At 37.6% G+C, this 26,259-nt stretch overlaps 1 protein-coding gene across 2 annotated transcripts in view; it reads left to right on the top strand.

Moving 5' to 3' along the window:
- UST (uronyl 2-sulfotransferase) overlaps window positions 1-26,259 on the top strand; it is a 383,123-nt gene that overhangs the window by 296,118 nt on the left and 60,746 nt on the right. The window lies entirely within an intron of this gene.

The following is a 26,259-nucleotide window of genomic DNA, read 5'->3' as shown; positions in this document are numbered from 1 at the left end:
AGAGAGAGAGAGAGAGAGAGAGAGAGAGAGAGAGAGAGAGAGAGAGAGAGAGAGACAGAGAGAGAGAGAGAGAGAAGACAGAGAAGAGGGGGGAGAGAGACAGAGAGAGAGGAAGGAGAAAGGGAGAAGAAAGGGAGAGGAGAGAGAGACAGAGAGAGAAAGACAGAGGAAGGAGAAAGAGAGGGACATGAAAGAGGGGAGAGGAAGAGAGAGACAGAGAGACAGAGAGAGAGAGACAGAGAGAGAGAGAGAGAGAGAGAGAGAGAGAGAGAGAGAGAGAGAGAGAGAGAGAGATTAATAGAAACCTTAGCATTTAGAACTGGAAGAACTTTAAAGAACCTTTAACAGTTGGGTAAGAGGGCCACAGAGGAGTAACGACTTAAAGTTAGTTACAAAAGTACTAACAGAACCAAGATTAAAACCCACAACTCTTCATGCTAAATTCATTTCTTTCCTAATATAGCACAGTGTAGTACCAAAATGCCATCAGTGGTATTTTGCAGTTATACACATCTCACTTCTGGATTTCACTCTGGGGGTTAATCATTTGACTGAGGGCTATCATCCAGAACCTCATATCAAAAAAAAAAAAAACAGTTAAAATGTCATTATCTTCAAAGAGCTATGATCTAGTGACTGCCTCAGGATTAGGTAACAGGATATGATTAAAATTATAGAGCTAAAGTTTAAGGGAACCTCAGAGGTCATCTCATTCAAACCCCTCATTTTAGAGATGAGTGAACTGAGGCCCAGAGAGATTGTGTCACATATAGAGTAAGTGGCTGAGATGGAATTTGAACCCAGGTCCTCTGACTCCAAAGCTAATGTCCTCTACCAACACAAAGTCTGACTCCTAGAAGTTTGGAATCTACCCCACATATAAAGATGCACTTATGTTATAGACAGATATGACTGTAATTTATAAATCACAAATTTAAGGGTTCAGAAGTTCATCAGTTGCTTTGAATAAATTAAGCAATCAACGAGCACTTATTAAGGGCCTAGCAGACACTGCACTGTGTTTAGGGGATATGGAGATTAAAAAAAAAAAAAAAAGAAACAACAGTCCCTGCCCTCAAGGAGCTTCCTTTCTATTGGAGGAGACTGCATAATACGTAAGCTTATACAAGACACGTCCAAAGTAGGCACAAGATAAACTTGGTTGGGAAGGCCCTCTGAAGCTGGAGGTACCAAGAAAAGACTTCTGCAGAAAACAGTGCTTGAGATGAGCCTTGAAAGAAGCCAGAGGTTCTAAGAGATACAGGTGAAAAAACCATTACCTTTGCTTTATCAAAGTTACTATAATAATCCTGTGGAGTAAAAATGCAACAGAAAAATTCCCCCACTACACCCAGTTGAAAGGCTAAAATGATAATACAGGTGAATTTTGTTCTATTTTATGTCATTTTTCATCTGCTACAATAAAGGGATATAATCATGAGTAGTTTTTAAAAACTTACTTGAAGTCAATTTCTTGAAGTAGTTATAAAAATCAATCCCCTTTTCTCATCACCAGGTATATGCCCCCAAGAAAAGCAGAGACAAAAAGAAATGTACCAAAATATTCATAGAATTATCACTTGTGGTAGCAAGGACTGTATATAAAGTAAATGCCCATCAATTAGAGAACAGATAAACAAGTGTATATAGCACATGAATGTACCATGTAACTACAAACATGAAATTATTGTTTCATGTACAACAGAGGTGAATACAAAGAATTCAGAAAAGCATGGAAGACTTACATAAGTCAACACAGAATGAAGTAAGCACAATTAGAAAAATGTACGATGACTACCACAATGTAAATGGAATGAATGAATTCTGTGGAATTAAAATAATCACACTTTACCCCAGGGAAGAGTTGAGAAAATACATTTCCCTCTCCTCATTACAAAAATGGGTGATGATGGACATGGAGTATTTCATATGTTGTTAAACATAGTCTATGGGTTGGTTGGTTTTGCTTAACTGCCAATTTTCTCTTTATTAAATGGAAAGGAGGGGGTGATATTTGGAAATGAATGTGATATGAATAAAAATAAAATATTTTAAAAGAGCAAGAAATAATTCATAACAGTTTAAATCCTGCCTCTGACATATATTGGCTGTGTGATCCTGACCAAATCACATAACTTCTCAGTACCCCCAAGCAATTCTATAAGGCTAAATTGCAGAACCATTCCTCATCTGCATTGATAAATGGAGTTTCTTCACTGAGAGTTGCCCAAGCCAAGGAAATCATAGTCCTGCCCCCCTCCCAAAAAGTAAACAAACAGTTGCCTGAGTCGGCTTGCCATGACACCACTTGGTAAAATATCCCATTTAAAACCAGTAAAATCCACCGAATAGATTTCCACATGTAACTTCTCTATTGACAGCCTCTTGAAACATTCACACCTCATCCACTTAAGTAACCTCTTCGTATAAATATTCCAGAAGGTTTTCTATGAAGGAAGGAAAATTTGAGGTGTGTTAACCAATAAAACTATAATTATGAGAAATGGTGAATGATAATATATTTAACTTTGACCTTAGAAATGTTTGTCCAAACCTATACTAGGTCTCGTGGTTTTCACTCTAGTCTCTAGTAGACATTCATCCACCTAATAAAATAACCACACAATCTGGCAGAATTCTGCACAATTGGCAATCCTCCCTGCCCTGGAGAGTGGAACAGCATTGGATACTGTAGGCTTGGCTTTCAAAAGGTTAGGAGGGCTGGATTTAGAGAACTTTGCCCAGCAACCCACCTGTGTGCAACCTACCTTACTGAATACAGTATTAGTATCCTTAACTTTTTATGGGTTTTCAAAAGGCCTCTATTCATCCAAAATGCATAATGGAAACTAAAATAATGGACAGACCTCATATTCCTTGGCTCTGGTATGCTTAATGTGCATACTTTTAACTATTTCAGTAGTTCAAGACTCTGTTATATTGGTTGATGTATGTGCTCTCTCTCCAGAAACTGCTACCCATCTATAGCTTACTATTCGTCTTTGAAAGATTCTGCAGTTGAAAATTTTATCACCCTATGGTCATGCTGGTGATGACCCCTGTGAATTTAAACCACTATTGTCTCAGGCACAGCAGTAAGAGATTGGCAGAGTGACATGTAATATGAATAATTTTGATTACATTAAATTAAAAAAGTTTTCTGCGAATAAAGCAAATGTAGCCAAGACCAGAAGGAAAGCAGAAAATTAGAGGGGAAATTTATAGCTGGTTTCTCAAATAAAGGTCTCATATCTCAGATATATTAAGAACTTTGTCAAATCTATAAGGAAACAAGTCATTGCCAATTGATAAATGGTCAAAGGATATGAACAAGTAGTTTTCCAGTGAAGAAATCAAAACAATTTATAGTCATGTGAAAAAATGCTCTACGTCATTATTGATTAGAGAAATGAAAATTAAAACAACCTGGAGATATTGTTTTATACCTATCAGTTTGGCTAAAATGATTGAAGGTGAAAGCAGCAAATGTTGGAGAAAATGTGGGAAAAATGGGACACTAATTCATTGCTGGTGGAATTGTGAACTGATCCACCCATTTTGGAAAGCAATCTGGAATTATGTCCAAAGAGTTATTAAACTACCTATACCCTTTGATCCAGCAGTACCAATACTTGGTCAGTTTCCAAACATAATTAGGGGAAAAGGAGAAGAGCCTGTATGTTCTAGAATGTTTATAGCAGCTCTGTGGCAAAAACTTGAAATTGCAGGGATTCCCATTAATTAGGGAATGGCTGAACAAATTATGCTATGTGTTTCTGATGAAATACTACTGTGCTGTAAGAAATGATGAGTTCAATGATTTTAGAAAAACATGGAAAGACTTGCACAAAATAATAAAGAGCAAAATGAGCAGAACCAAGAGGACATTGTATTCAGTAACAGCAATATTGTTTTAAGAACAACTTTGATCAATTAAGTCATTTTGGCTATTATAAATACCCAAATTAACTACAAAGGACCAATGAAGGAAGAGGCTATCTTCATCCAGAGAAAGAACTGATAAATAGACCTCTCTAGGGTGTGAGGGAAGAGAAGAAAAAAAGGGGAAAAGAAAAAAAAATACATAATAACATTTAAAAGGAAGAGCAAGTTGTGCATAATAGGTTTGCAATTTCATGTACAGTCATCTTTTTTTTAATTATACAATGTTATGGAAATGCTTGTTTTATTCCATTAATTAAAAATAAAATAAATAAAATTTTTAAAAAGAATATATTCAAAGAAAAAAACAATAGCAGTATGTCATTGAGCCTACACTCGAAGTCTTTCTAGCTTGGCAGGACCTACTAGACCTCAGGTCAATTTACCCATTGAAAAACCAGGTATATCCCCATGCCATAATGAGACATCAAAGCAGAACTCCAAGCTTCTAATGATTTGTTTTCAATAAGAGAGGAATAACATTTAAAATCAATTAATAAACATTTATATTAAGTATTTACTATGTGCCAGGCACTATGTTAAGTACTAGGAACACAAAGAAAAAAGTAGGGGTGGGGGGAGGATGTCCTTGCCCTCAAGAAGCTTATAGTCTACTTGGAGGAGATATACATGAATATGTATACCCAAGAGATGGAAGGTAGTCTCAGAGGGGAAGGCACTAGACCTGGGGGACTGGGAAAGGGGAATCTTAAAGGAAGGCAGGGATTCTAAGATGCAGAGGAGAGGACAAAGAACATTGCAGATATGTGGGCAGCCAGTGCAAAGGTACATATATGGGAGATGGAATGTTGTGTGTAGGGAAGAGTTAGTTGGCCAGTACGGCAAGATGGTAAAAGTACATGGAAAGGATTAATATGTATTGAATACTGGAAAGATTGGAAAGGGTCTAAATATGAATAGATTTAAATGCCAAACAGATGACTTTGTGTTTGTTCCTAGAGAAAATAGGAAGTAAATTAGTGTTTACAGAGTTGGATGTGGGAAGGGAGGGGTGGGATGCAGTCACACCAGCACAATAGCAAAATCTCTTTGGCAGCAAAATGGAGGATGGATTGAAATACAGAGAGAATTGAAGTGTGAGGTCCAATTAGAAGGCAGTTAAAATAATCCAGATAAAATATGCAATGAAAAGCTCACTTTTACTAATCAGTCCAAAGTTTCTTAGACCCATCCTTCTGGAAGGAAGGAATTGAAAGGATAAGAGAAGAGACAGTTCCTGGAAAGGTAATATCTTCTCAAACTTACTGCTTTGCATGTGGTCAAGGTGGCATATAACCTTAGGACTTACAGCTAGGAGATACAATAGTTAGCATGCTAAAGCTGGGGTCAGGTTTGAATTCAAACTCTGCTTCAGAGAATTATTCTGTGATCTTTATACCACATCTGCAAAATGTAGAAAATAATAACACCTCATCGGATGGTTATGACGATCAAATGACATTGCATTTTGCAAACCTTAAGACATTATAGAAATGTTAGCTATTGTGACTGTTGGGATGGCACTCTATTGAAATCTCACCTCAGGCATTTACTAGTTGTGTAACCCTGGGCAAGTTACTCAATCACTTAGCACAGTGCTTATTCCTTCTTTCTTTCTTTCCTTTCTTCCTTGCTTCTTATTTAACCTCTCTTTGCCTCAGTTTCCTAATATGTGAAATGGAAATAATAATGTTACCTACCTCAGTTGTTGTGAGGATAAAATGAGATAATATTGTTAAAGTAAACCTTGTAAACCTTAACACTATTATCATTAGCTTTTCTCATTAAGCTCCTTGAGGGTATGAATCATTTCATTTCTTTTTGTCATTGTATCCTCAGAACCTGGTACAGTTCTCAGCACATTGTAGGAATTGAATAAATGTTTGCTAGATTAAATTTTTGAAGATTACTAGTAGCAGAGAGGTCTGTGACTCTAGTAAATGTAGCTTCCAGACCTATTTCCTCTAGTGGGGTAGGTAGCAGCTGATGAAACTACAGGTTCACCTATGTATCTGCCTTCCTCATTTGGAGAAGATATACTCTCATGTGTTTTACCTTTAACTTTAACAGTGGTTCCAGTGGCCAAAACTGTACAGTGAACTTGGCTTTAGTAAAGTATATGAATTTGTTTATTTCTTGTCCTGGACTACTATCTATCTATCTGTTTGTCTATCTGTCTATCTGTGTGTCTGTCTGTCTATCTATCTGTCTGTCTGTATGTCTATCTGTCTGTCTGTCTATCTATCTGTCAGTTTGTCTATCTATTTATCTGTCTGTCTGTCTATCTACCTATCATCTATGATCTGTCTATAGTGACTATGTCATTATATATTTATGTATATGCATGTGGCATATGCATGTGTATACATAGGTATATGTATGTGTGTACATATATAGTATTTGAAAGTTATTAAGAAAAATTCAATTCATAGAGGCTAATGGACTTGCCATAAAGCAAATAAGAGACAGACTCATGACTCAACTGAAGTTCTTCTAATATCAAGTCCAGTCTATGTACTACATGTCACATCCTTTCACTTAAAGCTTATACTTACACGGCGTTTTATGGTTACAAAACACTTTTCAGTCCTTGTCTTGTTTTGAGCCCCTCTCCCCCAACTCCACTGTGGAAAGGGGTCCCGCAGTATTTAGAACTACAAGGACCATAGAGATCATTTAATTAAATCTCCTCATTTTTGATGAGGAAAATGAGATTCAGAGAAGGTTAAATGTCATCAGCACTTCCCATTCTAAAAATTCACTATTGTATAGCTTACAGGCTTCATTCTCTTTAATTTTTTCAAAATGGAGACATTTGCCCTAATCCAGTCTTGCTATGACTCTCCTATTCTCCATGATTTTTTGTGATCATTGGCACTGGTTAAGTAAAGTAACTGCCAATTTTTCCCCATACCCAAAGAAGAAGTTTTTCTGGTCCAAAAGACCCGAACCTGTTAAAGTTAGCTGGTTTATCTCTTTACTATCTTGGTTTTTAACTCTCCATAAGTCATTTTTCTTCTGACTTTTCCAGTCCTAACATTATTCTCCTAGACAGAAAAAAAACAAACCCCTAAATGAAATAAAAGTTGTACAAGTCTGCCTTTCCTCTGCTGTTGAAGATCTCTAGCTCATCCTGGGTGAGGAGGGGTCCCATGCCTTCACAAAGTCAGCATTCTGTCTCTTGCCTTTGTGTTTTAGGTCAGGTTTTCAAAGTTACTAAGGAAAGCTCATCTCATAGAGATTAAGGGACTTAGTCACAAAGCAAATAAGAGACAGGCTTATGACTCAGTTCCAGAATTTCTAACTTCAAATCCAGTCTCTCCACTAGATGACACATCCCTCCACTTAAAAACTCATGCCTGGAAAATGTACTCACTCCTTGACTCAGCCTTTAGTATCCTTAGCTTCCTTCAGAGCTCCTCAGGTGACATCTCCTCCACAGAGCCTTTCTGATTCCTCTCTTAGTTTTCTTCCTCCTCAAATTGTCCTGTGCTTACCTATCTCTTTAACATATTGGAACTGCTAGTCAAATCTAAGCTCACTGAAGGCAGAGAAACTCGTCTTTAAAAAAAAAAAGTAACCCCATTACCTAACACAGTGCCTTACACATAACATATTTAATACATATCTGTTTAATTGAAATACAGCCATACAACTCTAAACTATTAGAACTGATATTCCTAAAGCAAATATCCGATCATGTAACTTCCCTTGTCAAAAAGTTTCAGTGGCTCCCGTTGCTCTCTATAACATTCCCATTTCCTATTTAAAGCCCTTCACAATATTGATAAATCCATTCTTCCAGATGTTTTACTCATTATTTCCTTTTATGCATCCTACATTCAATCAAAACTGGACCTCTTGCAATTTTCCACACACGATATTCCATCTCCCATTCATCTCTGTGCCTTTTCATAGCTATCTCACCTCCCAGAAGTTCACTCCCTCCTCACCTCCACCTTTAAACTCCCTAGCTTTCTTCAAAATTTATCCCCTGTGCCTCCTTCCATACAAGCCCCTCACTCTCACCCCAGATAACTAGTGTGCTCCCAGATAACTTAATATTATCTTTGTAAATAGTTTGTGTTTACCTATATGTGTACATATTTTCTCCTCAATAGTTAACGTAAGCTCCTTAAGGTCCACTTTAGTGAGGTTTGGGACTTATTTGTCTGTGTATCCCCAGCACCTAGTATACAGTGCCTAGCATATGGTAGATGCTTCATAAATTCTTGCTTGCTGAATGAATGAATGAATGAATGAATGAATGAATGAGATATCATATAATCCAACCACCTCATTTTACAGATTAGGAATGTGAGGCTCAAAGAACAGCTTGCCCAAGGTATGCATAACAGAATTGGGACTCAAACCCACATCTTCTGATTCAATACCATGCTGTTTCTCTTTGTTTTAAATCTCATGCCTTAAAGAAAGAGTGGATTCTTTGTGGCAAATGGAATGAAAGCTCATGAGGTCTGGCTGCTACCATAAGGTGACAGCCAATTTGATGCATTTTAAAACGCTCTGCTGGTATTTAAAACCCATGTTTAAAGTGGTCAGGAGGGCATTCCAAGGTTTCTCCATTGAGCTCAGGGAGATTTTGCTTGGCTGTCAGTGATAAATGCCGTACTGTACTTCAGCAGTGACTGCAGCCCTGTGGAAATGGCGACCTGAGCAACAAGGCTACCTGGGCTCATGTAGTGCTTTTCCACGTTATTGTATTTCATTTCCTTTTTAAAGCTATATTTATAGTTAAAATCATTTATTTCATCTACTACATCCTATGTTACCCTCAAATACAAACGTTCATTTCAGATCTAACTCCCTGACTTCTTTAGGAGATAACACAAATCTGTTTGAACGAAAAGGTCTTCCAGATTAGGTTGAGTGGTGAGCTGTGGCTGATGAATTGGTTTATTGGTGAGAGGAGATTTTCATGTGTGGGTTTGTTGCAGATTTGTACAAGAAAGGAAAAGAAAAGCCCCATGAAGACATTTATATCACAAGAAAGAAAACATAGTTAATCTTTGTAAACTTTTTGAAATATTAAGATGTCAAATCAATATTTGGACAGAAACATAAGAACTCACAAAGAAATGAAGTCATCTTGGATAAAGATCTCTGAGGTCAGAGAGCTTGAACAATGAGCTTTCAACGATTTCATGTCTCTCGGTTTCTTCATCTGTAAATTTGTAATGATGCTTGTCCTCAGAGAACCAAGGGAATTAGCCTTCGTCTCTTGGCCAAGTTACTCACATCAGAATTCTGTTATTGCTATTTTCCTTTGTGGTTTATTTGAAGTCACGACTCCTACATTTCTGATTACGGCTTATTATAAGAGAACAATTGATCATTCTCTGGATTCATATACTCGCCAATTTGCAATATACTCATGCTTAGTCCCAAAGAAGGACATCACAGTAACTCCTTCCTCTTTGCAAAACATGAGTCTTGAAAAATACTTGGCCATTTGAACTTAAAAACGCTAATTTTAATTAAAAATAGAAACACTACATATACTCAGCTACCTGAAATTACTTACACATGGAGGCTATTGTTTTCCTCACTTATGAGATTAGTTAATGTTCAGAACATGCTTCTGTAATAAAGGTTTGGGTGAAAATTATACTTAGTGGATTAAGATCTGGAAAATTAAACTACATAAAAGATAATACACATAAAATGTGAAATAATGCACATATGTATATGAAATTGGAGACACCTGGATGGTGAAATGGATAAAATGCTGGACTTTAATTTCAGAAGATGTGATGCCAAATTCCACCTCAAAAACTTAGTAGATGTCTGACTCAGGGCAAATCACTTAGCCTCTCTCATTCTCAGTTTCCTCATCTGTAAAATGGAAATGATAATAACACCTACCTTATAACCTTGTCATAAGAATTAAATAACATATATGAAATACTTCATACTATTAAATGCTATATAAATTCTAGTTATTGTTATTATTTGTTATTATTTAGAGGTCACTCATTTTCATTTAATTGAATGCAATAAAATCTAGAAATTGACAATCACAAAGACATAGAGTAGATCATAGATTTAGAGGTAGAAATGACTTCAAAGGTCATCTAGTCCACATTCCTCATTTTACAGGTGAGGAAATGAAAATGTAGAGAAATTAAGTGACTAGTACAAGATGACAAGTTGGTAAAAACCCAGAGAAGGACTTCCAGAATTGTCAAATAGCAGTACTTTGCACATAGTGGGAATTCAAAAGATTTTTGTGAAAGGAATGAGTAAATTGATGATAATAACAATAGCTTATAGTTACATAATTTTATGTTCACTGACTTGTCCAGATTCATGATAACTAGTGAAGTCAATTCAATAATGTATGCTGACTTGACTAATTTTAAGATCTTCAGTATCAGAAAAGACTCTCATGCTAACTTATGCAGTCCTTCATCTGGGCTCACTCTCCCAACTGACACTGGGTCCCCAGAGGGTAGCTGACTACTCCACTGTGGAGTTTAGGGGAAAACCCTTGAAGTTGTAGTTCCGGTATATAATTGGGCTCAAACTCTACACACAAAGTTACTGAAGGTCATATGTAGGAACCTCTTGGGACCATGGGGCACATTGCCATCTCTGGCAGAGTATCTACCAAGTTTTCTTCTAAGTATGGCACATTGATGAGTCACTTTCTTACTCAGCTGGGCTAGCCCCTTTCAGGCTACAATGTTTTGTCTAACAAGCCTAAGTCAAGAAGGTTATTCCCAGAGACTGGCTGCTCAATGAACTCAAATGTTATTTTTACAAGTTCTAAAGATTCTAGTTGCTGAGGGCGATTCATCTTTCAAAGCTTACTAGGTCATAATGTGGTCTGCTCAATCTCTGGATACATTTTCATCAAAGATCAGGAAATAGCCAACCAAAAACACTCAGAGGATACATACACATGCTTTTAAGCATGGGGTGGGGGGGTGGGGGAGGAAGATATACTATCATGCATATTCAGAGGCAGGTTCACCAAACTTCCATGCACTGGATAAGAGCCAAGTAGGGGGGTATTGTGTATGATCTAAGGACTGGGCCCTCACCCATTACCCCAAAGGTCTTTCTTTAATTACTGCTGGTGGGATGCATCTACCCCAATGAATGGCTGAGCTCTTACCATACATGCTTGAGCCTTGTATTTCTGCCTCTGTCATTTTTTACACTATTATGTCACTGTAAGAGAATGGTCACCCCCACTGCTTGTAGCTACCCTGTTCCTGTTGTGTAGGTTTGTGATTGGTGCACCCTCTGCTCGGTCAAAGTTCTTCCTGCTATAACAGCAAACATAGGCACTAGAGGCTCATATTCTCCAGACTGTGTTTGGGCCAGGAAATGTCCCCCTGTTGCTTTAGAACCTTGTGTAATTGATTCCACCGCTAACAAGTACTCTTCTCTCACCTCTACCAAATACGGAACCTAACTGTATCTGTTCTTTGGGGCTTCTCTATTTGGGACACTCTAATATGCTCTTCACACAGCTACCACCCTGATTTTCCTGTAGCGCAAATCTGACCATGCCACTCCTCTACTCAATAAACTGAGCTCCCAGTTACCTCCGGAAGCAAACATAAACTCCTCTCATCAGCATTTAAAACCTTTCAAATGCTCCCAACTTTCCTTCCTTATTCCACATTTCCTCTCCTCTTATCATGCTGTAGCCTGGGCAATTTAGCCTTGTTACTGTTAATCATACACAACACTGTCTTCTCCTGCCTCCATGCTTTTGCAGTAGATACCCCTTTGGCTAGAAATTCACTCCCTCTTCATAGCCATCCTCAGAATCTCTAGTTTCCTTCAAGTGCCACCTTCCTGATTATCCTAGCTGCTTGTTTCTTCTCCTCAACTTCACCTTGAATCAATTTTGTATAAACCTATGCATGTACATGTTGTCTTACCCAGCTAGACTATTAACTCCATGAGGGCAGGGATTGTTTTCACTTTTGTCTTTGTATCTCTAGATCTAGCATAACATTTGACATATAATAAGTACTTAATAAGTAACTGTTGGTTGGTTAGTTGGTTAACTAATGGAATTGAGAAGGTCTAGGACTTGTCAGGCCAGTCTTTGGCACTAAGTCAGGGAATGGAATGGAGAGGGAGACAGTAAAACTGGTACTGAATAATGAAGGAAGCTTGTAAACTGTCTTTGACACAGATGTTTTAAAGATGAAAAGAAGGTAGTATGAGCAGATGACGTGGATATCAGAAGAAGCTGTTAAGAGATATAGCAGAATAGTGATCAGAGAATCAAAAAAGTGAGGAGCAGAAGACTCCTTTGAAGAAAGTAGCCAGAGAAGTGGTGATATCACATGAAGCCAGGTTTCAGTTAATGTGTAAAGGCAGAAGATGTGCTTGTAGAAAGCATGGTGGATTTAGCAGATTTTGCTCACAATAGGACAGGGTCTATATAGGCTACAGGGCAAGTAGGTGGCACAGTGGGTAGAGTGCTGGGCCTGGAGTCAGGAAGACTCATCTTCTGAGTTCAAATGTGTCCTCAGACACTGACTAGCTGTGTGACCCTGGGCAAGTCATTCATCCCTGTTTGCGTCACTTTCCTCATCTGTAAGATGAGCTGGAGAAGGATATGACAAACCACTCCACTATTTTTGCCAAGAAAACATCAACTGGGGTCATGAAGAGTCAGACATGACCAAAATGACAGAACCACAATGATATATAGGCCACAGTGGAGGGGGTAGTAGAAAGACAGAGCCTCAGTAGGGTTAAAGTTGGGCTAGATAGGGATGAAAGCACAAGAGGAGGCAGGATGACAAGAGAATTACACTTAAGATAAAAACCATGGCTAATAATATGAAAACCTCTCATTTATATATAGCAAAGGTTTATAATAACCTTATGAGGTAGATAGTGCAATTATTTCTTCCTCCATTTTCCAGATGAAGAAACTTAGATTCAGAGAGTTTATATGATTTGCCCAAGGTCGTATATTTAATAAATGTTGGAGCCAGGCTGAAGTCTTCTGAATCCAAAACCCAGTGCTCTTTTCAGAGCACCAAAAAAAATAGAAGCCAGAATGTTTATGATAGGGAGGTAGTGTTCTACAGTATAAAGAGTAATAAACTTGGAATTACAGGACCTAAATTCAAATCTCAACTCTGCCACTTGTTAATGGAGGGACCTTGGGCAAATTCATCTCACTTTTCTAGGCCTCAGTTTCTTCATCTGTAAACTGAAGGTATTGGACTATATAATCTCTAAGATCCCTTCTGGCTCCACATCCATGACTCTAAGATTCTATGGTTCATTGTAAAGATTGTGTTTTTCTTTTCTTTTTGTTTTTCTCCAATGTGATGGGGAGGGAAAGAGGAAGAGAAAAAAAAATGCTTGTAATTGAAAAAAAGTAATTAAAAATTTAACGGTTTAAAAAAAAAAGGATTCTGTGGTTAAGAGGGAAGGAATTTTGATTAAGCTGTGTTCTTATTGCTAGGCGGTCCCCCAAGCCCAGATTAGAATGTTGATAGCTTTATTGATGTGGGCAATACCTCCTCCCTCAATTGTTATTATTCAGTAGTTTTTCAGTACTGTCCAACTCTTCATGACACCATTTAGGGTTTTCTTGGCAGAAATTCTGGAGTTATTTGCTATTTTCTTCTCCAGCTCATTTTACAGTTGAGGAAGTGAGGCAAACAGAGTTAAGTGACTTGCCCAGGGTGAGACAGCTATTAAGTGTCTGAGACTGGATTTGAACTCAGGAAGATGAGTCTTCCTCACTCCAGGCTCAGTGCTTAATCTACTTCATCACCTAGCTTAATAGGACAGGAATATGGGCCTATTCCTCCTTCACAGTTAAGATAGCCTCTGATGACATAATAAATTGTCTGCTCTTACATCTGATGTGCCCACATTGTATGGACAAACTATAGGAATTAAAGTTTTAATGGTGATACCCAGAACGGTGACCATTTCTCCCTTTATTGCTTCCTCTTTAACACTTCACTGCTTTCTAATGCTTACGTTCTTTAGACTATGAAGATTGGTTACCAAATCAACTTAAAATCCTATTTAATTAAAATAAAACTCATGATAGAGTGTTACATCATTTCACAAAGCTGCAAAGAGGTGTTTTTTTAGTCCTGCTTCTGCATGCTGCTCATTTTTCTACCAAATTGTACTGTCAACTTGACTTAGGATTCCTAGCACGTTCTTTATTTCCATTTTCCTCTTCCTTCCCTAGATCCTTCATGCTTTAACTGAAGTAATGGGCCTTACCATAAAGCCACATTAGAGGTGCCAGTAACCATGCTAACAAAATGTGTTAAAGGAAAATGAGCTGCAGACATGAGATACAGGAAAGGAGGTACATTGCTATGATTTTGTTGTAAAAGAGAGACTCAGAAAAGAAATGTAGAATATGAGTCTATCATCAATGAAGGATTAGCATGTATTGACAATTTGAGGTATTAAGAATTAGCCAATCAACGAGCACTTATTAAGCATGTACTTTATGTCAGATAGTGATATTTTTTAGGCAGATAGGCATATAGCTCCAAGTTTCCTAGATCTTCCCTAAGATAAAGCAGTGTGGTAGGCCCTGAAAACACTAATTCAACAAGATGAAATAATCCCGGGGAGCTTGCATTCTACTAGAGATGAAAACAAGAACATATATAAGTATATACAAATAAATACGAATAGACACGAGAAGTTTGAAGAGGGCATCAGCTGTTGAGGGTATCAGGAAAGACAGAAGGTGATGCTTGAGTTGCATTTTGAAGGAAGGATATAATCCAGGGATGAAAGGTGGTAAATGCAAAGGCATGATACAGGAGATAGAGTTTTGTGTGAAATGGAAGGAAGGCTAGCTTGGTTGAACTATAGAGTATGGAAAGGGGAGTAATGTAGAATGAAGTGTAAAGGTAGGGTGAGAAAAAGTTGCAAAGGACTTTAAAAACTAAACAGAGGAAACTATTTTTTAATTTTAAAGGCAACAGGAAGCCACTGGAGTTTTTTGAGTAGGTGAGTAACGTGGTCAGCTCTGTGCATCAGGAAAACTGCTTCGGTAGTTTGGAGGATACTAAAGAGAAGAGATTTGAGTCAGTAAGGAAGAGAAGGGAACTGGGCATTATTAAGCACCTACTATGTGCCAGGCACTTTATAAATATTATTTCATTTTGGAAAGCATTCTAAGCAAGAGGAAGTTAGGGCCTGAATTAAGGTGGAAACTATGTATATAAAAAGGAGTCAGATGTGAGAGTCATTGAGGAGGAAAAATTTAGCAAATGATTGAATATGTAGGATGAGGGAAAGTGAGAAGTGGAAGATAACACCAAGGCTGTGACCCTGAGAAACTATAAGAATGGTAGTGGCTTTGATATAAAAAAAAAAAAGTTGGCAGGGGGATGGGGTAGATTTTGAGGGAAAGATAATGAGTTTTAGTTTTGACATTTTGAAGTTGAGGTGTTTTCCAGTACATCAGTTTGAAATGCTAAATAGGCAATTGGTGATGTAGGACTGAAGCCAGATAAGAGACTGAGGCTATGTATAAAGATCTTGGAGTCAGGGCATATAGCTAATAATTAAACAGGAGCTAATGAGGTCACCAAGAGAGAGCACAGAGACTTGTAGGGAGCTAAGACAGAACATTGATGGACACACACTTACGGGGCAAGATGCAGATAATAAATAAGCAAAAGCGACTAAGGTGGAGTGTTTGTGAAGATAGAAGGAGAACTGGGAGAGTGTCACAAAAGCCCAGAGATTAGAGAATATGCAGGAGAAGGCAGTCAACAGTGTCAATAGATTGAGAGGATGAGGACTTAGAAAATGCCTGTCAGATACACCAATTAAGAGAAAAAATAACAACCTTTGTAAATTCTTAATCTTACAAGATATTCTTGTTACTAGCTATATGATAGATTAGACCAATTTAATCTGCTTAGAAAGAATAAAACAAAATCTAAACTGGAAAGGCGCTTAGAGATTATCTAGTACAGCCTGTGAGCATATGGACACAAAAAGGTTAAATGACTTGTCCGAGGTTATATGGCTAATTAGTGGCAGAATTGGGACTAGAACCCAGGTCTCCTGTGTCCTAACTCTATACTAACTTGAGATTTACCACTTCTAACTCCTCCCCAAAGACCCTAAAAATCATATTAATTCTGTATGTCAGAGACAAAGACCACTTGGGTAGAATTACTGCTTATGTGACTAACAGTAACACACCCTGATAACACTTTTTAAAGTTAACTTTAAGAATGAACATCATGATAGGATGCATTGAATAGTAATATACAAATGCTTGTCTTCTGTAATTCAATTTAATATTTATTGACAACTACCTACTATGTGCAAAGCAGTATATTAGGTGCTGAAGAAATAAGTTCCAAAACAAATCAGTTCCTGATCTTAAGGACTTTACATTCTACTGAATAGTCCTTTTGGTTAAATTGCTATTAACTGAACCTAGAATTTGAATTTCTACTTTTAAATAGAAACCAGTAGTGATAAAGGAAGTAGTGGATCTCTGGTTTAGGTACATTATTTTTCAAAGATAGTGAAAGGATAGAAATGGGACCCGTGAGGGTATAGCTTCCCTCTTCTTAAGTAGCTTCCATAGGCTTAATTATCTCTAGCATGGTGACTCCCAGACACATGTACATGTGTTTATATGTATACACACACATATGTGTACACATGTACATGTATATATGTGTATGTGTATGCACATGTGTTGTGATGTGTTTATACACATGTATGTTAAGTATGTTTCTGTGTGCCTGTGTGCATGCATTATGTGTTTGTGCATGTGTTTGTGTGTACATGTGTGTATGCGTGTATGTGAGTACATATGCATGCATGTGTATATGTGTATGTACATTTGTATGTATGTAGAGCCCTAGTCTCTCTCCCAAGCCCTAGTCCTGCATTACCAATTGCATATTGAATGTTTGGAACTGAATATCTCATAGACATCTAAAATTCAACATGTCTAAAACAGAATTCACCAACCTTTCACCCAGAATCACCTTTCTTCTGAATTTTCCTCATTCTGTAGCAGGGATCAGCCTTATTCCATTCACCCAGGTTCACAACGTCCTCGTCCTCTTTGATGCCTCACTTCCCCTCATATCTGATCAGTTGCCAAAACTTGCCATTTCCGCTTCCACAAGGTTGCTCTTATTCATCCCTTCCCCTTCATTCACATAGCCCCCATCCTAGTCCAAGCCCTCATCGCCTCTTGCTTTATTCTCTGCCTAATTGGTTTCCCTGCCTCCCCACTTCAGCCTACTCACTGCATAACCACCAAAGGGATTTTTCCAAGTCACAGATCTGACCATGTCACACATACCCCACTTGATAAAGTCCAGTAGTTCCCTATTACCTCTAGAATCAAATATAAACTGTTTGAATTTTAAAATCCCTTACAATCTATCCACACCCTACTTTTCAAACATTATTACACATCACTCTCCTTCACACACTCTAGTGTCCTGCCAGACTGGCCTTCCTACTGTTCCTCACATATGATCCTCCCTCTCCCATTTCCATTCCTTTGGCACAAGCTGTCCCACATGCTTTAGACGTCTTCCTCACTGCCCCCTCCTTGAAATCCTGGCTTCCTATAAGACTCAGTTAAATTGTAACCATCTTCAGGAAACTTTTCCAAATCTCCCGGCTACTAGTACTTTGCCTGCCAAATTTATCTTCTATCTGCTTTGCATTTACCTCTCCATGTGTACACTCTCCTGCCCATTAAAATATAATCCTTGATGGTGGTGGCTGTTTCACTTTTGTCTTTGTATTTCTAGTGTCTAGAACAGTACCTAGCATGTAGTGTGTATTTAGTAAATGCTTTTTAACTGGACCAGTGTCTTATCCCTTGTATTTCTTGGAGAGTGTGAATTACTGGTGGCAGCTGACTGCTCTGTATGTGCTTCCATGGGGCCAGGAGGATTAGGAAGCGAGCCTGGAGCTGATCATGTTACCAGGGCAGTGCCTACTGATAAGAAATGATCTCGTGTTAGATGGAATAAGTTCACATTTGAAAGTGGTTCTGAGGCCCCACGATTAATCCAGTTAACAAGCAGAAGATATTGCTTTGAGAATAATTCTGTGACAGAACTGAGAAGCAAGTGGGTCAAGAATAATCATCATGAGAGAGATCTCCAGGTTGATTTCATAGCACTGACTTCACAGATGCTTCTGGATAGAGCAGCAACTCCCTTGTAGCCTGTGGTAGCAACTCATAAGCTCCAGGATTCCATCCTGAAGAAGCAGAGTTTCTGTCCCATGGCAGCCAGCCAGTTGTAACATCTCCAAATTGCTTTCAAAACCCATATAAATTTGGTATGGGGGATAGAGTCAAGATGGTGGATTAGAGGCAGCAACCCAATCAAACTCTTCCAACGTGCCCCTCCAAACAACTTTAAGATAACTTCTTGAATCAAATTTTGGAGTGGCAGAGCCAACAAAACGCCAAAGTGAGCCTTTTTAACCAGACTAAGACAATTTAGGAGGTCAACGGGAGAGGTTTGTGACCCCAGGGAGGAGGTTTGTCCAGAACCCACACACAGAGCGGCAGCAAGAGTAGTGGGCTTTAGAAGAAGCAGCATCAGATGCTTCACGAGCTCTCAATCCGGAGATGGTGAGGGAATCAGACGATTTGTCAGAGATTACAGGGGACCCTTTGCTGGCACTGACTGGAAACTCTATTGCCCATCAGTAGTTCTTGGTCACAGTTCTGGGGGAGAGGAGCACTTGTGATTTGTCACAAGGAAGCAGACGCCCTGACCACAGTTCCAAGGAAGAGAGAAATACTAATGCTTGTAACTTCAAGAGAACAGGGGACCTGGTTATGGGTTACAGTTCCAGGGCCAATAGGATTACTAGCACTCGTGGCTGCAAGGGAACAGAGGCATTGCCTGGGTAAAGTCCAGAGTATAGACCAGGAGAGCAGCAATCACACCTCTCCCCAGATCCCACCACGTTGGAAACACCAAAAATGTGCATACCCCTAGAATTAGCTCTGAAGACAGAAGCACAAAAAAAAAAAAGCCTAAAGCTTGGAACAATGCCTCCTCATTCCCAGGTAAGCAGAGCCCAACTTTAACATAAAATTCAAAGTCAAGACATGGGTTGAAAAAAAGGAGCATACAACAACAACAACAAAAATTTGACCATAAAAAACTACTGTGGTGGCAGAGAAGAACAAGACACAGTATCAGAAGAAGACAGCAACAGCTACTGATCACGCCATGAAAGAGATCTCAAAATGAAAACTCCCAGGAATATTATAGCTAAATTCCAGAACTCCTATATCAAGGAGAAAATACTGCAAGTAGCCAGGAAAAAAAAAAAGCCTATTCAAATATTGTGGACTCACAGTCAGAATCACACAAGATTTATCAGCTTTTACTTTGAAGGAGTGGAGGTCTTGGAATATGCTGTTCCAGAAGGCAAAGGAGTTAGGACCATAACCAAGAATAACTTCCTCAGCAAAACTGAGTATACTCCTTCAGGAGAAAAAATTCACATTTAATGAAGTAGAGGATGTTCATGTATTCCTAATGAAACGGATCAGAGCTGAATAGAAACCAGAGCTGAATAGAAAATCTGACATTCAAACACATGACTCAAGAGAAGCATAAAAAGATAAACATGAAAGAATAATCACAAGGGACTCAATAAAGTTAAACTTTTTACATTCCTATATGGGAAGATTATACATGCAGCTCCTAAGGTCATTATTGGAGAAATTAGAAGCAGTCTTCTTAAACAGAGGACATAAATGTGAGTCAATTATGTTGAAATGATATTTAAAAAAAATTGATGTGGTGAGAAAGAGAGATGCGCTGGGAGAAAGGGGGAAGGAAGAGGTAAAACAGGAAAATGTTCTCACATTAAAAGAAATGTACAAGGAAGGGGCTTTCCTCAAGGGTGTGCTGGTAAATGTTTAACAACCAGTTCTCTGGGGGAGGAAAGAAATATACTCATGACACACTTTTAAGTTTAATTTGCACTATTAACATTTTCTCCATTGCTTTCTTAAGCCTAGACAACCAATAAAATAATTAAATCAATATGCCAGTTTCCAAAGTGTAAATGCTGATGTTGAAAATTTAACAATTAGCTCCTGTGAGCTTGGTTTGACTGGCTCCAACACACCCCTAGTTCTAACTACTTGTTATTTTTGTGACCTTGAATAGCTAACCTCTCTGGCCCTCAGTTTTCTTGTCTTTCAAATGAATAGGTTGGACTAGTCAATATCTTTGATCCCTTTCCATTCTAGAGCTTTCATAGCTACAGAGCTGGAAGCTCTGAGAAGCATCTGATCCAACCCCCTAATTTTACAGATGAGGAAATTGGGGTCTAAGAGGATAAGTGACTTGCCCAAGGTGACATAGGTAGGCAATCATCTGATCTGGATTTGAACTCTGGTCTTCTTTCACTCTGAGTGCTCTTTTCACTATACCACCCTACCTCCCCATAATACTATGTTCCGCAGTTGTAGAATTAGAGAGAGTTGTGTCAATCAACTTCATTTAGAGGAGATTCCAAAGAAAAGTTTAAGAAAAAAAAAGTTAACTAATTCATCTGAAAAACCCACAGATATAAAAACTTAGCTATGAAATTACGATAATTTAAGTAGAGATGTGGGTACTCATTCCACTAATTCAGATTATGACCTCTCTACAAGTTAGGAGATAATCTTCCGACGTTGTGGTGGTTAAAATATTCATTATCCTCCAACCAATCTGTTGGTAAACCTCTCTGAACTTACTTAGCTAGGCTGGTTTTTAGGTGACAAATATAAAGTCCATCCCCAGGAGCATTCTCAAAGTTTTTCTCGTTTGGAAGAATGTGGAAAAGCTTGAACTCTACTGAGAAAGTTGTCAAGAACACAAACATTCACAACACCACAGGGAGGCTGTAGGTCTATATTTATAAGAGCTGTGGAGAAACTAAGAAACACCTGCAAGTAATTGAAGGAAATTAACAAACATTAATTCAATCCCTACTTTGGGCTGAGCATCAGACTAAGTGTCATAGAGATTGAAAAACCCAGAAAAAAATGGTCCCTTCCCTCAAAGAGTTTATCATCTAATTAAGATGACCAAATCTAAACATGAAACACCTTGGGGTGAATTTCAAGTAATGTTTTGAAAGTACATGTTACCCATAGTTACCCATAGATCAGACTTCTATTTTAGCCATCCAGTATAGAACTGGTAATACAGAAGCAAATGAAAAAAAAATGAGGTAGAGGATTATGGGTGTTGAACACTGCACATACCATCAGACACAGTGAATGTGTTAGTTTTGCTGAGCTGATTGTTTTTTCCTTTATTAATCTTTATTACAAAGAATGATTCAATAGGGAAGGAGAAAGAAGGGATATATTTAGAAATGAAGATGATATAAAAATTTACAAATTAAAAAAGGAGGAAGGAAGGGAGGGAGGGAGGGAGGAAGGAAGAAAGGAAGGAAGGAAGGAAAGAAGAAGAGAGAACCGGGCAGGTGAGGAGAAGAGTTAAAAAGAGACCATGAACAACAAATGGTGGTCATAAAATCACTTATACTTTCACATTGAATTCTGCTGATAGCCCATATAAATATATACAAAGAATGACAGTAACAAGGGAGACACAGCAATAAAGATGAGAAGCCATTTTAACAGCAGAGGGAGAAAACAAAAGAACTCTAAAAAGTAGTTTAGTTCTTATGTTGGATATCAAGTTATTCTTCAGACTCTGGGGGCATTATGTATAGGAGTGATTTGTACTCTGTACCTCATTACCTCGAACTTTGGAAATGATTGTGTGTCATGGGAGACACTGGCAAAGGACCACCCAGCATGGCATGCTCGTGTCAAAAAAAGGGATTGTTCTCTGTGATGGAAGCAGAATTTCAGTAGCTCAAAAGAAACATGAAATGTGCAAATTTTGAGACATCTCCACTCCAAATATTCATGTGGACAATTTGTGCCCAACTTGTGGTAGAACCTTCTGAGCTCTCATTGGCCTGATCAGCCACAGTCAGAAACACTACCCCTTGACTCCAACATAGTGATGTCATTTTGGTCCTCTTCAAGAATGAAGGACAACAAACAACCAACCTCAGTACTTCTTGAGGGTGCCACTGTATAATACAAAAATTAATGTACATAATGGTGACTCTGAGCCATCGAGGAAAATGATTTATGTTCAATGTAATTTATCTACTGGAATGGATGGTAATTCCAAAGAAGGACATTTAGAGTCGGTGTCAAAAAAAAAACAATTTAAGCTGTCCAAAAGTAGGATGGGCTTCTTCAACAGGCAGGGGGCTCCCCCATTCCCCTTCTTGGAAATCTTAAAGCAAAGCCTGAATTCTTGTCCGATTTCAAAGTAGGGGTTCCATAAGGATGTGGGCTAGGCTAGATGTCCCTTCCAAAACTTAAATTCTGTGATTTTGTGATAATGCATTTTAGGAAGATTTGTATCAAAAATGTTAAAAAAAATTTCAAAGGAATGAAAATGACATAAGGTAAGACCCAAAGGAAAGAATTAGCAAGTCATAAGAAGTGGATGGGGAAAGTTTTCAAAGAATTTAACTTGTCACAAAAGTAAAGAAACAATCTAAGCCTGAAAGAGTTCTATGCAGGGAAAGCATAAAAAAGCATTACCCTTTAGAAATTGTTAAATGACAGAAATAGCTTGACAAGTACCAAAAAATCCAAAATATATTATCAAGATTAAATACCTAACACTAGATTCAACTGCTCAGATCAGGTGAAACTAGGACATTAACAATAGAAAATGAAGAGCTTGACAGGCTTAGATTACCTGTACAGTTATCTGAGTTCAGAGTTTTCCCATTTGGGAAATTGTAGTGTTTCTCACTGGTTTTCACTTTTCCAATGAGAGTTGAATCAGTGAATGACCAAAAGTATTTGTCTTTTCTGCAAATTCCCTAAAGTCCTCATCTTTCAGATTTGAGTGGAGTCAGTTAATACTCAAGAAATCTGTAATTAAATAAGTATGTCTGCATAACATATTTTCTTCTTCAACTTGATCTTACAGCTAAACTATCATTTATTTATGTGCAATGATGTTATCTAGGATTGTGTTGAAGATTCTTTAGTTTTATCAATAGCCAAATGATTTAAAAGAAACTCTCTTGAACTCATCCCATTGATAGGTAACTAATATAGATGAAAAGGAGAATTTTTAAAATGTAAATGCAGTTTTTAATTTGGAAATTTGAATATGTTGCCTTGTCCTCCAATGGACCTTGAAAGTTTCATGGTTCTAATAAAGTGACATAAATTGTTCCCATCCCCATTATCACTTTGGCTCATTCCTTTGGTAAGCATTTATTGCATGTCTACTATGTATTATCTGCTAAGCAATGGTCTGGGTGCAGAGAGGAATACAAAGATGTTATACTTTGGTTATGCTAAAGAAGTAACTAAAATGCCTCTACCTTCTGATTCAGATTTCACTGTGAGGCATATATTCTAAAGAGATCAAAAATAGACAGACCCCCAAATAAATCATAGCAGAATTTTTTGCAGTAGCAAAGAAATCAAAATGAAGTTTCATTAATTGGGGAATAGCAAAACAAATTGTAGTACACAAAAGTAATGGAATATTACTGTGCTCTAAGAAACAATGAATGGAAAATATACATATAGCATGGAAATTTTCTATGAACTGGTGCATAATTAAGAATAACCAAGAAAACACTACAAAAATGACTACCAACCATATTACTGGAAAGAACATACTAAATACAAAACTTAATTATAATGATCAAACTTGTCCCCAAAGAGTGATAGAAAATGTAGCTTCATCCCTTCTTTGCAGAGGTCAGGATTATGGGTATAGAGGATTCTCAGACTTGGGTACTGTTATCCAATTTGGCTTAACTGCTTTTTTTTTCCTTTCTCTCCTTTTTTTCTTTGTTACAAAAAAAAAAAGATGGAGAGAGATTTTTTTTTCAGAATGACAAGGTGGATAAATAAAAAGATATCAGTAAGAACTTTAAAATGTTTTATCCATTTATCAAGCATTTTTTCTTCTTTCCACCTCCCCCCACCCACTGAAAAGGAAGGGCAAAAGGAAGGAAGGTAGGAAGAAAGGAAGGAAGGGGAAGCCTACATCAAATAAACATAATCAAGCAATAAAAACTTCTAAGTAGGTCACCTCCAAAAATGTGTTTCTTGTTCTGCTTATTAGTCATCATCTATCTGTCATGAAGTGGACAATTTTCTTCTTTATCAGTCAGTACCCTGGAATCATGGTTAATCTTTTAGTTGATCAGAGTTCTTACATCTTTGAGAACTGTTCGTTTTTATAATGTTGATGCTATGGCATAAATTGTTTCTCTGGTCCTGCTCATGTCACTCTAAATCAATTCATACAAGTCTCATATCTTTTTGAAAGCTTTTTTTTTCATTTCTTTCAGCACAATAGTATCCCATTACATTCTCTTACCACAGTTTGATCAGTCATCCCCCATTTAGCATAAAATCTTTTTCAAAAATAATGAATGATGCAAAATGAGTACATGATTTTGACATAAAGAGTGATACCATAAGCAAATTAGGAGAGCGAGGAATAATTTATCTGTCAGATCTATAGAGAAGGGAAGAACTATGACCAAACAGGAGCTGGAGAACATTATGAAATGCAAAATGCATAATCTTGATCACATTAAATTAAAAAGTTTTTGTACAGACAATGCCATTGCAACCAAGATTAGGAGGAAATCAGAAAGCTGGGAAACAATTTTTATAGCCAGCATCTCTGATGAAGGTTTCATTTCTAAAATATTTAGAGAACTGAGTCAAATTTTTAAAAATACAAGTCATTCCCCAATTGATAAATGGTCAAAGGATATGAACAGTCAGTTTTCAGATGAAGAAATTAAAGCTTTGTATAGTCATATGAAAAAATGCTGATGGGGCAGCTAGGTGGTACAGGGGATAGAGCACTGGCCCTGGAATCAGGAGGCCCTGAGTTCAAATCTGGCCTCAGACACATAGTGCTTCCTAGCTGTGTGACTGTGAGCAAGTCACTTAACCCTAATTGCCTCACTAAAAAAAAATTCTGTAAATCACTATTGATTATAGAAATGTGAATTAAAGCAACTCTGAGGTACCACATCACACCTATCAGATTGGCTAATATGATAAAAAAGGAAAATTATAAATGTTGGAAAAGATGTGGGAAAATTGGAACATTAATACATTGTTGATGGAATTGTGAACTGCCCTCCATTCTGGAGAGTAATTTGAAACTATGCCCAAAGGGTTATAAAACTACATACCTTTTGATTCAGCAATATCACTACTAGGTCTGTATCCCAAAGGGATCATTAAAAAAAGAAAAGGACCCACATGTACAAAAATATTTATAGCAGCTCTTTGTGTGGTGGCCAAGAATTGGAAATTGAGAGGATGCCCATCAATTGGGGAATGGCTAAACAAGTTGTGGTATATGAATGTAATGGAATACTATTGTGCTATAAGAAATGATGAACAGATAGATTTCAGAAAAACCCAGAAAGACCTACATGAACTGATGCTGAGTGAAGTGAGCAGAACCAGGAGAATATTATACATCGTAACAGCAACATTGTACAATGACCAGCTTTGATAGGCTCAGCTTTTCTCAGCAATACAATGATCTAAGACAATTCCAAAAGGCTCATGATGGAAAATGTTATCCACATCCAAAGAAAGAACTACGGAATCTGAATGCAGATCAGAGCCTACTATTTTCTTTTTTATTTCTTATGATTTTTCCATTTTATTCTGATTCTTCTTTCACAACATGACTAATATGGAAATATGTTTAAATAAATAATAAGAAAGAATGATGGAGGTGATTTTCCTTGTGCTTCTACCTTGTGACTTACTGTCCTGTGGTAGTAAGGTCAGTGTAGATAGCTTTATAGGTTCATAAAGTGAAATAGGATTATGGTTCTACTTCCAACTCAACCATTATGTCACCTTAAAAATATCACTTAGCTCTCTGGGCCTCTGTCTCCTCATCTGTGAAATGGTGAGAAGCAAGATTTTAACTGGATGATTTGAAGTCCTATCCATCTTGAAAATTATATGATTCTAACAGATTTCTGAACCCTTCAAAAGTCAGCATTGGACTAACTCCACAAAGTAGGCAGGGAAATTCTGTTGGTACAAACCTACTTGCCAGTGTTTTCATTCATCATTTGATAAATATTTACTAAGTAATTTTTGCTTTCAAAGCTCTGTACAAACTGTTAGGGGGAATACAAAGAAATTTAAAACATATCCCCTGCCTTCAAATTGCAAACAATCTA

The sequence above is a fragment of the Phascolarctos cinereus genome, unplaced genomic scaffold (genome assembly GCF_003287225.1).
Source record: "Phascolarctos cinereus isolate Bilbo 61053 unplaced genomic scaffold, phaCin_HiC Scaffold_5;HRSCAF=322, whole genome shotgun sequence".
Classification (NCBI taxonomy): Eukaryota; Metazoa; Chordata; class Mammalia; order Diprotodontia; family Phascolarctidae; genus Phascolarctos; species Phascolarctos cinereus.
This window is presented reverse-complemented; position numbering and strand designations above follow the sequence as displayed.